The following is a 15,410-nucleotide window of genomic DNA, read 5'->3' on the forward strand; positions in this document are numbered from 1 at the left end:
AGCTAGAATTGATTATATTTTCACTTATAAAGCAAACAATAGGTCCCACTTTCAGGTAATGAACCATTTTGGTTGGTATTGATTACAGTTGTAAGGGAATGAATTCCTTAGAATTATGCTTTGCCCTTTCCAGGAGATAATCACCTTTACTCATCTGTAAAATGGGTGCAGTAACCCTCTGCTACCTCCTGAGGGGGTCAGACGCTTAACAAGATGAATGTTTCTAAAGCACCTTGAAATCGTTCATTGTTATTTCAGATGGGCAATAATGACGACTTCCATTGCTGTTATTTCCAAAGGACATCTTTTAGTTTAGCTGGCGGCTTATAAACACTGAGCAAATCATGGCGCAAGGGCATTGTGAAGAATGGGTTGTCTCTAAAATTTCTGGATCGGGGCCTCATTTTGCTAGGTGCTGTAGACACACATAGCAAACATTACTATTTCATTTATTGCACGGACAGAAAATATGGACACACCCTTAAAAAGCAAGATGCACATAAAATCGGGCGACCTGGGCAATTGGCCTGTGGCAGGTGGACTCTGGGTCACTGGCATAACAGCTAATGGGATAGGACCATCGCTAGAGGCGGCTGACAGGAACATTGGGGCAGCCCGCCCACCCACCAGGTGAAGTACTGGGCCATGTCCAGTTTGGAGCATAAATTGGACAAGATCGGCCAGCTGCTGTGTTTGTAAAGCTTATCAGGAGAGAGAGAGAGAGAAGCATTGTTCCTATGGCCTGAGCAAAGGACTGGGAGACAGAAATTTATGTATTCTAAACCCACCTCTGGCCCTGGCGTCCCTTGGGCGAGTCTAGTCACCCTCCTGTGCCTCAGTTTCCCCTTCTGTAACATGGGGCTAACACTCAGATTCCGGCAGTAAGGAATTACAAACGGTTAAGTGCTTGGAAGCTGAACATGAGCTACAATTATTAGACTGCAAGGAGTAAAGTGGAGGGCACAGTGAGGGAAGGGAAGTAAGAGGACCTTGGCTACAGTGAATTCTCCTGGATGCGGTAATGCTGTGAAATGGCACTTATTTATTTTTAAATGGGCTGGGTGTATTTAGGCTGCCTGGTAGATGCAGCTTCAAATGTGACTTAATTCAAGACTGTTCTTCTGAAGAACAATTCCACATGGGAATGGGAAAGAGCAGAGGGTCAGAGTGGATGGCTTCTGTGGACAATACTTGCTCTAATCTCCCTGCTGATTGATCCAAACTTTAACCAGGAAAAAGGAAAAACAAATGGAGAAGACGATGGACTCACCTAGTCCATCCCCTGCTGCCTCCTGCCAAGGCCACGTACTTTCCCAGGAAGACATCTAGAGGACAATTGTTTAGTGTTTAGGGCTGTCAAACTCATGTTGAGAGAGAGCAAATTCCGTTTCCAGTTGTGGTCCCTGGGCCAAGGCATGCAGATGGGACTCGACGCTCCCCACAGTCGACAGCAGGACTCCCACATGGCACATGGGAGGATACACAAAATCAGGAGTTAGGCAACATATAGAACGTGGCCTATATATGGTAACTAAATCACCATTATAGTTAAGACACATTCAGCATTGCTCCGTGGGAAAACCACTCAGCCTTAGCACCAGTGCTATTGCTGCCCTGTTCTTCATCCCTTCTCTATCCTCCTTCCGCCACGGCAGCAACTCCCAGTTCCCCCTAGGTGTACCACTCCTGCCTCATCCTCCATCCTATCCAAAAAATGATTAGTATTGCAATAGAACTTGTAAAATGTCATCAGTAGTCTCAAGAGTCAACACCCAGTTGAGATGAAGAGAGAGTGAGGGAGTTCACACGCCCCAGAGCGATCATTGAAGTTGCTGGAAGACACAACACTATAATGATTACACTCTGGGCATGTCTGGAAAGGTAACTTCACAACTATGAGGGCTAGAAACTGTTAGAATCTAAATATGACAGACAAGCCATAAAAATACACTAGTGAACTTGATGTGTTAGGGACCTCTGATTTAGGGTACGTAATGACATCAGTAATGACACTATAATGCTCACTTAACAATAGTGAAAACAGGGTACCTACCTAGCTAGATAGAGGGTCTTCTTTATCTAAGACAAAGGGCCAAAGTCAGCCCTGGCATAATTGTACGTTAGCTTTAATTTAAAACGCTGGTACATGTTAAAAACTTCAGTGGGAGATATGTATACAGGCACCCAGACTGAATTTAGTAGGTTGAATTTAGTTCTAAGAGTCCCTTTTTTACATGAAGCAGATTTACTGTTACTTTGATTTCAATTAAGATGCACAAACAGAAAAAAAAAATCTCAACTTGGTATAGATGCTTTGTAATTTTCTTTGTAGCAATGGTCATAAAACCTGCAAACCCCAGGAATTCAGTATTTTTACTGAGATTCAGATGAGAAAATGTAGGCTACATATACCCCAGATGCCATCTCATTTTTACTACACCCCTTGTACTTTAAATTTGAATCAATAACTATTTTAATACAGGGAGTTTGGAAAAGTTTGATTCAAATTCCTTTGACACAGTTCCATCAACATCCAGTTATAGAGCCATTCTGCATATGACTCATTAAATATTTAAAAGATTTCTATTATTGAATTAACTATTTATTGATTTATAATTTAAAAGATTTATGCTTGGCCATTAAAAAAAATTCCAAACTGACTTTCACTTAAAGAGATGTCAGGTGCCATTTGCTGCTACTGAATGTCTAATGTACCCTTTTACCCCCCGAGTGAAGAAAGGACAATTACTCAAGGACCTCTGGTTCAATATTCATACTGTTTAGATGCTGAGGTCTGTGGTTGGGTTTTTTTCCCCCGGCATTAGGTCATGCTCGGCAGCTTCTATCCATCCCACAAAAGCTCAGCCTCGGTGGAAATGCACAGCTTGTAGTTTCTCTCCTGTTACATTTATTGATTTGGATCTTGGATGAATTTTCCACTCCTTTGTGTGACTTATTTATTGTATTCTTGTTGTGCTGATGCTCTTGTTGGAATCATAAATTCTCACACACAAACACAATTCCCTTCTCTTTTATCAGCGCTGATATAGGCCCCAACGCAGCACAGCATTTATGCACATGGTTAGTCCCAATGGAAACTAATGGGGCTACTCAGGTGTTTAAAGTTAAGCACATACTTAAGTGCTTGGCTGGCTTGGGCCATAGACATAATGATAATCTGTGCATTTGGAACACTGACTTTAAATCTATCCCTGCATCTTAACCCTTCAGTTTATTCCTTCACAAATTCAAATAGGTTCTGTAAAGATCTGGAGTAAATCAGAATAATTAGCAGTTGCTCTGACATAGCACCTTTTAGCTGAGGCTCACAAATTGCTGTACCAACCTTAACTACAGACATCCCCACAATGCCGTAAATGGTAACTATTACTGCCATACCCATTTTACAGAGGAGTAAACTGATGCACAGGGAGGTTAACATTTGCCCAAGGTCACACAGTGAGTCAGTGGCAGAGGCGGAAACAGAACCCAGGCATCCTAACTAGCTCTCCTCTGTTGCCACAAGGAAAAGCAGCAACCCTGATGGTCTTGTTGTATTTACTCTTCATAGAAAGACAGAAAAGACAGATTTGGAATGCGTGCGCCATCAACCCTAACTACACGAATCTGAGTGTTTCCAAGTACAAGCAGTAGTACTGGCTGGATTTTTTTTTTTTATTTTAAGTGAAATTTCTGTACACCGCTAGTAAGAGTCTGACTCTGATAAGGATCTCTTCCTGTTTGTTTTACTTTTGACTTTGGGGATCTAAGCTTTAGTGATACACATTTTTCTACAACCCGCTCTTGGCTCTACATCAAAACCACACAAAGTAATTAATGCAGGTCTGTCAGACAAAACTATAGCAGAGTAATGTACCATACTTTGGAAATGACTGCCTCGGTTTCTCCAATCAGTGAATTATAAATAATGATTTCTATGAATTGAAAAGAGTGCATGGCATAAATAATAACTATTTTAAGACTCCCCTGTAGCGTTCTTAATGGTATTGCTGTGGGATAGGGATTAATCCTAGGAAGATAATTATTGGAATATCAGGCACAGAAATTGTAATAAAGTGTATTAAAATTGATATAATAGAAAGAACCAGAGGATTATGGGGCTAGAAAAAAGGGAAGCTCATTCCACTCGGATATTACCATGGGAGAATACTTTTTAAAAAATATATAAATATTATGCTAGGAGTCACACAACAGTTTGACTTTGCTCTGCAGTTTAGATTCTAGGGTTATGTACAGTTAAGTACTTTATTTGGGAAAAGGCAGCAGGGTCACCAAGGACTTTTCTTATCCTCCTTCTCTCTATTTTCCCTTTCACTTCTTTTCTTCCGTCTTTGGAAAGCTGGAAGCAGCTTCCCAACATGCCTGTCAGTAGGCATTATTATCCCTACTCGTCAGGTGGGGAGGTGAGAAAGGAGGGCCGTTGTTTGAGGCACAGAAGAAGGAAGACAGATGAATACAAAGACTGACACGGCTCACTGTTCAGTACAGCATGCCTAAATTCTAGTTGTGAAATAGATCCACTATTTTAGTTCGCGGTGTCCAGTGAAGAGAGCAATGCGCTTGGAATCTGCTTTCCTTCGTTCCATTTCCTGCTCTGCTATTGACTTGCTGTATGACCTTGGGCAGATGCTTGGGCAGATGCTACTATTCATACTCACAATGGCTTAGTCTGCACCTTGCTGTATGACTTGCTGTATGACTTGCTGTATGACTTCCTGCTCTGCTATTGACTTGCTGTATGACCTTGGGCAGATGCTTGGGCAGATGCTACTATTCATACTCACAATGGCTTAGTCTGCACCTAGTCCCATTGACTTCAAACAATTCTGTCTGAATCTGGCCCCTTTCTCAACTCCTCACCTGAAGAGTAGGGATAATAGTTGGGGTTGGTACTGCTTTGAGCAGGGGACTGGACTAGATGACCTCCTGAGGGCCCTTCCAGCCCTAATCTTCTATGATAATAGTAGCTACTTGACAGGCATGTTGTGAGGCTGAATGGACTGATATACATGAAGTGCTCTGAGATGCTTAGATGAAAAAGAGCAATATAAGAGCAAAAGGTTCTTGACTGGCCCTGACTGCCACATCTTTTTTGCCTTCCTGCTTCCGGCTGGGTGGATTCATAACAATCTTGTCTGTTCGGATGTTTATCTTCCAAGACAAGGGACATGTTTCCCCATCTGTAAAATGGGGATAATGATACTGACCTGATTTATCAAGTGCTTTGAGGGCTATGGATGAAAAGCTCTATCTAAGGGATCAGGATTGTTTATTATTATTAAAACACAATCCAATGCGATTCCCCATCCACTTTTTTTAACCAACTCAGAAACATACACGCCTCAGGTTTGTTTTAAACATAGATATTTCCCTCTTGAAAGGACTTGATGGGGGCAACCATGGACCATAAACCATTGTGAATTCTGGAGAGGGTGGGCCCTCGGATTCCGTTCCAGTTCCCAATGGAAAGGCACTCAATGGCTTCAGTGGGAGATGGCCCAGGCCCCAAGCATGCTGGGGCCTGTTGAAATATGCTAATAGAGCCTGGGTGAAGACATGGCATGAGTACAGCAGGAAGGAAGATGCTCCTCTCCAAGGACAGCAATGACAGACAGGTTATGTATTGGATGTGTCAGTTTTAATGGACTGGAAACTAAAAAGTCCACAACAAGGAGACAAAATGAGTGTCTGCCTGTCTCTTAGAGCCGTACCTTTCAAGCAGAGTCAAAGATGAACTGTCTGACCTGTCAGCCCTGATTAGAAGCTACATCTTCACAATTTGCTATTTCTCTGCGGAAGGAGAAATAACAGCTAAGTGATTTCAAGCGAAATTACCATAAACTATTGGCCATTCAGCCAGTCAGGTGGGCTGTCATGGCACCTCCGTCTGAGCATCCATGGGCCAAGCAGCTCGTAAAGCAAATTCAGCCAGCAATGAACTACTATTTTAATGTGAAAGGTCCAAAGGATCTGAGATTGGGTGCAGTTTGGATATGCATGCAAAGTTCATTTGCTTCTTGGCACTTCTTGTGTTGGCAAGACAGGCTCTGTCACGAGATATCTGGCCCTTCTGTCTGTTTTGCTGTAGGGGCGTGGCCATTTACTGAGCACCCCTTCATGGCTCGAGGTGCGTCTACAGCTCCCTCACTCTGATCCCCCTCTCCCAGGCCTCTTAGGAACGCCCCACCATCTTGCTCCGGACTGTCACTAATCACCGCCTGGGGCTGGGTTAAAAGCCAACAGCGGTTCAAAATAGTCGTCAGTGTCCCAGAAATAAAGTCCATGATGGCAACACAAAAGTTCAGGCTCATCTCCAGCTCTTTTGCTGCACACAGAACTCATCATGTGCCCCATACTGTTCTTCATGGAGCCACCAATCCTGTCCTTCCTAGCAGGATCTCAGCCTCCCGCTCTCACTTCCTTCTCCCTGTCAGCATGCATCCTGTTCTGACGGAGAAAGCAGCATATATACCGCCCTCCTTCGGAGAGATTCCACCTGACTGATTGGGAGAGAAGGAAGTCTTCCCCCGCCCAACACTACAGGGCTCCGAGTCCTGGGCCCTTAAAAGGGCAGTGCCCTGGATTTTCCTAATGCCTCTGGACTGCTTCCTCTCTTCCTAATGCCTCTCTTCCTGCTACATGGCTATTTCCAGGGCCTTTGTTTATTCCAGAATCCCTGGAATAGAGTCTTCTGGACCCCATCCTGTCTTAAAAAGCCAGTATACCACATTACACTTTCTAATATATATAATCTATGCACTGCATCCCTCACTGTCAAAACCTGGAAATGGAAATTAGGTATCTGAACATTAAAGAATCTTAAACATCTCTTTGCTTTTGGTTCCAGAAAAGGGCAAACATTCCTGGTTGGGGAAAAGGAGCAGATTTTTTCCCCCAAACATGTTCCCCCTTCCCTAAATGATACCCAGCTCCAGGGTGCTATTCCCTATGATGTGAGAAGTGATTTTAATTTTAATCATGGATCCATCCCATCTCATCAAATAAGATATGACACACTTCACTGTAAAATTAAACCCTGATTTTGTGGTGTGACATACAAGTGTTTATAGATAAATATCACTGCACAGAATAGATTGAAACTTGAACACAAAGGGTTGTTCTGTTGCTCCAATACCCAAGTGACAGAGCATCTGAGAGTTATGAGAGACAGACAGATTTTAAATGTGCGGACGCAAACTGAATGGTTCATGAAAGGTCCTTTTCTGTGCATTATTCACAAGCTGGATAGGAACATAGTACTATATCTGATCAGTAGATCTCAGTCCAAAGTGCACTACTATGGACCTATTCAAGAGGCAGAGGAGGTTATTTCATAAACTGAGGTTCAGCTCAGCTCTGCTTTTAACTGTAATCTCTGCACACAGAGATTAATAGAACATCACTCAGCGGCTGAGACAGCAAGTTATGATGAAGAAGCTGTAGAAACAGGAAACAATTGATTTCCCAGGAGACCCGTAAATCCACCTCTCATGTCCTTTCAAATTCTGTGTTATTGCTGGAAAAATTTTAAACACTGGTAAGAGGGTGAACCAGCTGACATGCTCATTTACCACGAAAAGCATTGTGTTCTGGGGCTGAGTTTGGAAACCGATTCAATGTGCTTAGCAGATACATAAAATCACAGAGACCTCCAGGAATGCGTCTTTGGAATGCCCCGGTGTCACCCCCTCAAACATTTACTGTCAAGTTAGACTCTCCCAGTCTTTGTTGTTCCTCACCTTTACAAAGTCGCACGCCCTTCACACAGAAAGACTAAAGGTCCCATGGCAGGTCACTCCTGCAACGCACGTTCCTTCTAACTTTCTAGTGACAGCATGTCATAAATCCTTGCTAGGTATGCAGAAATCGAGCCAAGGGGACTTTTATACCATAGGATTTATTTTATTATGTTTATATTAAGTCAGCTAATTTTATACTAAATTTGGTCTGATGCAGTTCTGGGTATTGTGCCAACGTTTGTATTGAGCCACCCAAGAAGAGAAGATCAGGTACCATCTCACAGTGGGAAGTCAGCTTCATTCATCTACAGTTCATCATGGTGTAAAGCTCTGTGTTTGGTCAATGAAGGGTTTTTTTAAAAGTTGCTATTCTGGCTGAGAATCAAAAAACCTGTGTTCAGTTCCTTGCTCTGTTAGAGATTCCCTGTGGGACCTTCAATAAATCGTTTAATCTCTCTGTGCCTCAATTACTCATCTGTAAAATGGGGATCATAATTCTTCCTTTGTCTGCCTGTTGTCAATTTAGACTCCTCGGGGCAGAGACTGTCTCTTAATATCTGTTTGCACAGTGTCTAGTATAATGGGCCTTAATCACAATGGAGTTACCCTGATATTAATAATCGCTAGGAGAGCCCTACAAATAAGCTGCATGTATGAATGGGTGGTGACAAATTTCACTTTTGCAGGAATCGCAAAAAGTGGAAGATACAGAATCTGCTCCTGAATTTTTCATTGTGCTGAGAAGATTGTTTTTCAGAGTCAAAAACTGTCTGTCTTCACCTGTGTTGTCCTCATCAAGACATTCATTATTAAACTATATTTTCTTTGAGACTGGCCATAAAAGACCCTAGCAGTTCATTTTTCCTCCAGGTAGGAGAGGAGGAAAGGGGAAGAGGATCTAAATACACAACTACATCCACATTTTCATGAATCGGGGGAAGGGGCCTTCCTCCAAAATTCCACTTGCGGCGAAAGAATTTACCAAGTGGAAACAGAGGGCTTTCCTCTGCCAAGGGGCACAGGTAGCAATTCAAAAAGTTATACATAAACAAGCTTAACTTCCCCGACACTGATAATCTGCCCAGGCAGAACGCCCACACTTGCTGCAGTTCGTTGAAGAGCTATAGCAGTGTGTATTAAAGACCTGATGAGGAACAGCCGGTGCATGTGAAGATACAATCATAACATCAGAACTGCCATGCTAGGTCAGACCAACAATCCATCTACCCTGGTATTCCGTCTCCGATAGTGGCCAGTATCAGACCTTCAGGGGGAGTGCACAGAATGTGGCAATTTTGGAGAGATCCATCCCTGTCTTTCTCTCCTGGCTTCTGACAGTCAGGGGTTTAGGGTCACCCCCAGCGTGGGGTTGCATCCCTGACCATCTTTGCTAATGGTCCTCAAGGGACCTATCTTCCATGAACTTACCTAAGTTCTCTTGTCCCTTACCTTATCCTATCTCTGTCTCTTTTTAACCCTGTTATACTTCTGGCCACCCCTGCAGTGTTACCGAGTTCAGTGAGACCCTGGCTGATAACCATGGTGATAAGCACCAACATTAACCCTTTCACTGATATAAAGTGCCTTACACTTCAGGATCTCAAAGTAATTTAGGAAGGGGGGAACATATTTTCGTCCCCAGTTTACATAGAGCGAAGCTGAGACCAAGAAATTAAGTGATCTGCAGAGGTAACACAGTTTGCTAGTGAGAAGACGGGGCTCTCCAGACAGCCCCTTGCTGTCCCCACTAGACAACACAGCTTCCCTGAAAGGTTGATTGGCCCGTCATGAATTGGCCTTGGCCCTTGGTCTTGGCCCGTCGTGAAAGGTGTGAAATGCCGAGCAGTGCAACATTAGTACAGTAGGAAAGGTGGGACAAGAAGGCACGATCTCCTGGCTCACACCCCAGTGCACCATCCTCCCGTTGGCCAACTCGCTCTCTTTCCCCTCATCTCTCTCTCCCCTGTGACATTTCACATGGGGATGCACCAGCAGTGACAGAGCAGCCAAATGCATGAGTGTCATGCAAGACAACCCCAGATCAGGGCCTAGATTCTCCGCGCTGGGAGCAAGCGGGTAGGAAGGAGACTGCACCCTGGCTTGCCCAGCTTTTGGCCCCAAACCTGTTGTCCAGGAACAGCCAGCTGGGTGCACAGCTCCACAGAAAGGGGTGAAGTAACTAACTCCCCCTGAGAGACCAAGGAGGGGAGGAAGTGTGGTTCTGAGTTGCAGTTTGTTCTCCAGGCAGCTCCAAGCCACCCCATAGGGCAGGTTGGACAACTATTTGCCTTGGGTGAATATTCCCACCAGAATCCATCGGACGCCTCCCATAGGAAAGTGCTGTTTGGTAAGGGGGGTAGCACTGGGCCTGGAATTAACAACATTTTCTTTCACTTGCTCGTTGTTTTGGATTCGTACAAATCTGAAGAAACAAACAGACTGCAGTGGGCCAGCTCTGCTTTCTCATCCCTCTGCTCTGCCCGCTGAACGGCTCTGTGGCATGGCATGCTCTTCCATCGCTTACGCCATTAAACCCAGCATCCGGGTTCCAGCCATATTCGCAGAGTTTAGGAATGCAGAACACATTCTAGCCAACAGGTTACATTTACCAAATCCTAGCCATGCATGACCTAGCTATGTGAGCAGCCAATTCTTATGTTTCTTCATCAAGGATATTTTTCCTTCTTCTTTCTCAGCTGTACAGTGTCTCTACATTTTTCTTGGCTTGAGGTCTCTGCCTAATTATCTGTAACCTTCTGTTCGAAGATCGCTGTCCTGGCCTGATAAAAACCAGTACCTTTGAAAGCAAACTGGGGCCTTAATTTTCCTTGACAGCCCTTCTTGAAACATGTGGGCAAAGCCCTGGCTTAATTAAATGCACATTCGTATTCCAAACAAATTAAGTACAATTAAGGACTCTGAGTTATGGGTATCTATCACTCGGCGATGTTTTTGTAAAAATTACCACATTTAGATCAAAGGCAGAGGACCCTTTGCTTAATTGCTTCATTAGGGCCCGATGCAATAGGCTTCATAAATATAGGGTCTGATGTCTCTTTGGGAATTGCCCAAAACACGGCTCTTAAAGTAATTGCTTCCATATTTCTCTCCGTGCAATGTTCATGTGCTCCACTGATCAAAATGGGTTGACTCTCAGGAATTAAAGGGAATGTGGGTCCCTCGTTATCTTGCAACAGCCTGACTTTCAGAGCTGGACTGGTTTGGGTTCATTGGCTGTTACCGTCCTAGTTTCTATTGCAAATTTCTACAACTCAGCCTTGGCACTCATGAATGCAGTCCCAATCCATGTCAGGCCACCCCTCCCCTCCCCCCACCATTTTCAAGCTATCACAGTCTGCACAGTGGGGCTTGCAAGTTTGTTTTGTGTTCACTTCTCACAAAAGGTGGTCAGCTACTCTGGTGACGGACAAAACTTACAGAACCAATTAGACAACTAGATAAAATTGTATCTGGTTTTCTGCTGCTTTTCTGACACTTTCATCTAAAAAGGAAGAAGAAGATATGACTCAATTTTTATTATTTTTAATTATGGTTACTCAGAACTATTGTTTTTAGCTGACTTCAACTTATTTTTTGACTAAACCCAGACTTTCCTTGAAACACATTGAGACCCAGGACTCCAGCTTAAGGGATACAGGAATGGGATGTTCATCTCCTGTTTAAAATAAAGTGACTCGCGGCATACATCTGGGGAGGATGCAGAAAGGAAAGGAACTATCTTCCCCGCTACATGCTTATAATTTAAGCGTGGCCAAAGAAAAATTATTATAATTAAGTGTCTGGGACAAACATTTTTAAAAATTGCTATTAACGGTCTATTTTTGATGCATTATAAACATTTATTTTAGGCTTGGGGCTTAACTACAGGGCCAACTGGAACTAAAAAGAAAGATTTTTTCCTTCCTGGGACCTTAAGAAAGCCTGCAATAAAACACCCAGCCAAGCAACTTTTCCTTTGCCTGTATAAGGAGAATGCAAATGCTATAGGGTTCTTGTCCTTATGGTGCAAGAAGTTACCAGGAGTTTGTGGCCACAGTCTAGACAAACTTCAGATTAATTTTTAACGAGACTGAGCTATAAGTGGCACCCTGAGCCCAGGATTGTTTATTATCGCAATGCATTACATCAGCAAACACAGCAGTGGTATTAAAAAAAGGGGGTTTCTGGCAAGTGGCTACACAGATAAATAGACTTAATAGAGAAGGGAAGGAATGATCCTGTTCTCTCACAATTGCAGGCACTGTGCTGTGGTATTAAGGTACGATTTGGTGAGTGCTTTTAGTGAGGGGAGAGAATGACTTTATTATACACAGCCTGGAATTGATTGCATGCTATAAAGTGATTATGGGCCATGTTGTAATTTTTGTTAGGATTTTGTGAATTACCCAGATTATTTCTTTTTAATTAGATTTAGTTCAGATGAAAACTGGAAGAAAATAAACGGGAGTTTATTTTATTCCTCTTGCTTTGTGCATTCCAGGTTAATTACAGTTTGTCTTCTATCTTGGCTGAGAAGATCAGGAGAAGGTTGATGTCACCTGTCAACATCAAAATAGCATCAGTATATCCAGAGACTACAATAGTAAGTGCATTGGAGATAGAGAGACAGTGCAGCTATCTAGATGACAGAGCTGGTTGAAAAATGGTAAGTATTATTTTTTTGAAAAGTTGGAAAAAAATATATTTTCTGTGTGTATATTCCACTTTTTAACCAAAAAAAGAACCTCACAAATTTTTCAGTTTTGGTGTTCTCTTTTTTAAAAAAAAACCCGAAACCTCTTTCTTTCACGGTTCCTTTTCCCCACATCCTCTATTTCTTTCTTTTTCCATTTTTCCACTGGAAAAGGACAGAGGGAATGGAGAGAAAAGCAAAAACTAACCCTAAAACCCAATATTTTTCCAATTTTTTTATTTTTCATTGAAAAACCAGAAAATTGAGAAAGCGATTTTTCGAGGAAAATTTCATTTGGAGAAAAAAGCACCATTTCTCATTCAGGTCACTGAAAGAGTACTTCTAGCAATGGAAGTCATTGCTAGTGAAAACTATTGTGCTTTGATTCTTGGTTCATCTCTGCATAAGACTATCAGCAAGTCTTATAATTTCAGGAGGCACCACAAAAAGCAACATTGACAGAACTGGAGACAGGAGACACATAAAAAGTATAACATGGGCAACAACGGTGAAAGATCTGGTACTCTGGTGATGGGCTAGATACCTGATAGATAGATAGATGCTTCTTCCATATGACATAGAAGGAACCCTCGCTAGAGTGACAAAGTCTTCAGCCCTTGGCCTCCCACAACATTTCATTCAAGCTGCAGAGCAACCATCACTTTTTGGTCACTAACATCTTGATCTGTATTGTTATCATTAACCTAGAGGTGACAGGCTCCATGGCCCATCATCAGACCTTTGAGCCATTCAGACCCCTAGATTTGATAACGACTTTGCTAACAACAATGCAAAGACATAAGAACAGACGGGGCTGTAGTAGTTGTGAGGAATAGTTTTTTGCTCCATAGGGGTAGGAAAGAAGACATCAGCCGGATTTCCACTAGCAACCATGTCCATCAACCTCCGACGCTGGCACAGGAGTAGTTGCATATTTCCAGACAGCTTTCTTCTCCAAATTAATTTTACTCAGTGCTAAAGAAAAAACAACAACCCCTGATTGTCCAGTCCAGGAGTGGATGGCTGGCAACAGAAATCCTATTTCCGAACTGACCCTTGCTTTCCAGCATTACATTCATTAATTCCACAGGCTCACATTTCTAGGAAGATGTCAGTCATGTATGTGATTTTTCTATCAGCTATTAATGCCAGATCACAAGGTGAGAAAGCAGGGGTTTTAATCTCAAGACCCTCAGGAGATGGAGCTGAATACATTTGGTGTGAGGCATGTCTGAAAATGTCAAGGATAAATATTGTTAAAGTAGAGACTGCTGATATTAACTTGTAATCTTAAGTACTATAGGCCTGATTGAAAACATGGCTCCTACACCCTCATTACGGTTGCTCAACTATAATCAGCAAATATCTTCTGCTTCCCAATAATGATCCCATTTAAATCATTTAACCATGCACTTTTACCTGTAGAAATTTAGATTTCTGTGCTGACTGGGAAGCGACTTAAGGCTGTTTAAAATACATTCACCGCGACACAACGGCTGCTTCTTTGTTTGTAGGGAGGAAACTATAAAAATTTCCTGCTCACCCTGCAAAAACTGTTTATTCCTCTCTCTAAATGTTTGATAATTCCCTAACCATGGTGTATACTTGCCTTCCTCAACAACATGTTTTCCCGTTTGCATAATCATTTGCCAAATGTTATTGCAACATGTTCCACAACTCTGGGTCCTTTGTATGGCTTCCCCTTTCCTAGGAATTTCACAAATAAGGGCTTGACTCTCTCGCCTGGGGAGATGTAACTTGTTAGACAAGCTGTCCCATAGGAATCAATGGATCTGCCTGTGTAGATATGTATTGGTCAGCCTGAGTAAAGGTGGCAGAACCAGGCCCTCCATTACTGGTGATGCCCATTTCCCGGTGGTACCTCACTGTGAACCTGATTTCTGAACTACACCTGACAGGCCCCACTATTGAGGACGAGGTGCCTTCAGGAAATTTATTCTAAGGCCCTATTAAAAAGCCAATCACACATTGTTCAAATTAACATACCAGGGCCTGGGCCTGCATCTCACCCCTGGTTCAAGCATAATTTTCTCGGGCCCGGTACAAACTTGTAACACGGGCCCCCTCCCACACACATAGAATCTCATGAGCCATGAAAATGTTTTTCCTCATGGTAATGGGGGTTGCAGCCTGGGCCAGGCTCCCCGGTAAAGTGTACCCTTCCCCTCTTCGCCCCCCCGCATGTAAGGGTCCTGCCCTGATCACAGAAGTTCCACTGAAAAGCCTAGTGGTTGTGGAAGCTTTTCCCAAAGCTCCCTTCTACCTTCAAAATCGTGGAATGGAGGACCATAGGCGCAGAGCGGGAAGGCCTGAAGATATAAATTGCCACGCACCTTGCCGTGTATTTGGGAGAGGGGCAAATCCAAAAGTTAGTGAGCACTTTTTCAGAGGTAGGGTGGCTGACTGCACCAGCGTGTGGTGACTGACTGCACCAGGCGTGGATGGACAATTTTGACAACGTTGACTTCAGTGGGATTGTCTGTGAGTGAACCTGAGGACAGCAGGAGCACCTTGGGGAAAAGGGCTGTCACTTCCCAAACCAAGAAACCCAGGCTCTTAGCCTCAGCAGTGGCTGAAGAAGTCAAGATTGTTCACTTAACTGTTCATTTACGCAACATCAGCTCGTGGGCCAGGTAGCCATCCACGTGCAGAGATCGGACGATGGGAGTTTCATTGGCAAAAACAAGTGAGGAAGGGCTGCTGCCATGCATTTCACTTGCCATGCAAACGTCTTTTCCCCACCATTGCCAGCGGATGGGCCTATTAACTTCTGACAGCCAGAGAGTCAATACGACGATGTAAAAATTGTCAGTTTATCTAGTGATCTGAACTGTGTGTGTGTGTGTGAGAGAGAGAGAAAGAGAGAGATCTAGGAGGAAATGTACCCAACCTACATCGGTTCCTAGACACTGATTTCCATTACTTGAAATATGGAT

At 43.2% G+C, this 15,410-nt stretch overlaps 1 long non-coding RNA gene across 1 annotated transcript in view; it reads right to left on the minus strand.

Moving 5' to 3' along the window:
* Nucleotides 1-11,942: 11,942 nt before the first annotated feature.
* Nucleotides 11,943-15,410, minus strand: part of LOC137165453 (uncharacterized) — a 45,134-nt gene continuing 41,666 nt past the window's right edge. Inside the window, exon 3 of the long non-coding RNA XR_010923371.1 lies at nt 11,943-12,319. This is a non-coding gene — a long non-coding RNA (uncharacterized lncRNA). The remainder of the gene's footprint in view (nt 12,320-15,410) is intronic.

Source organism: Emydura macquarii, unplaced genomic scaffold (assembly GCF_026122565.2).
Source record: "Emydura macquarii macquarii isolate MOO-44397 ecotype Brisbane River unplaced genomic scaffold, CSIRO-AGI_Emac_v2 contig_2768, whole genome shotgun sequence".
NCBI classification, from domain to species: Eukaryota; Metazoa; Chordata; order Testudines; family Chelidae; genus Emydura; species Emydura macquarii.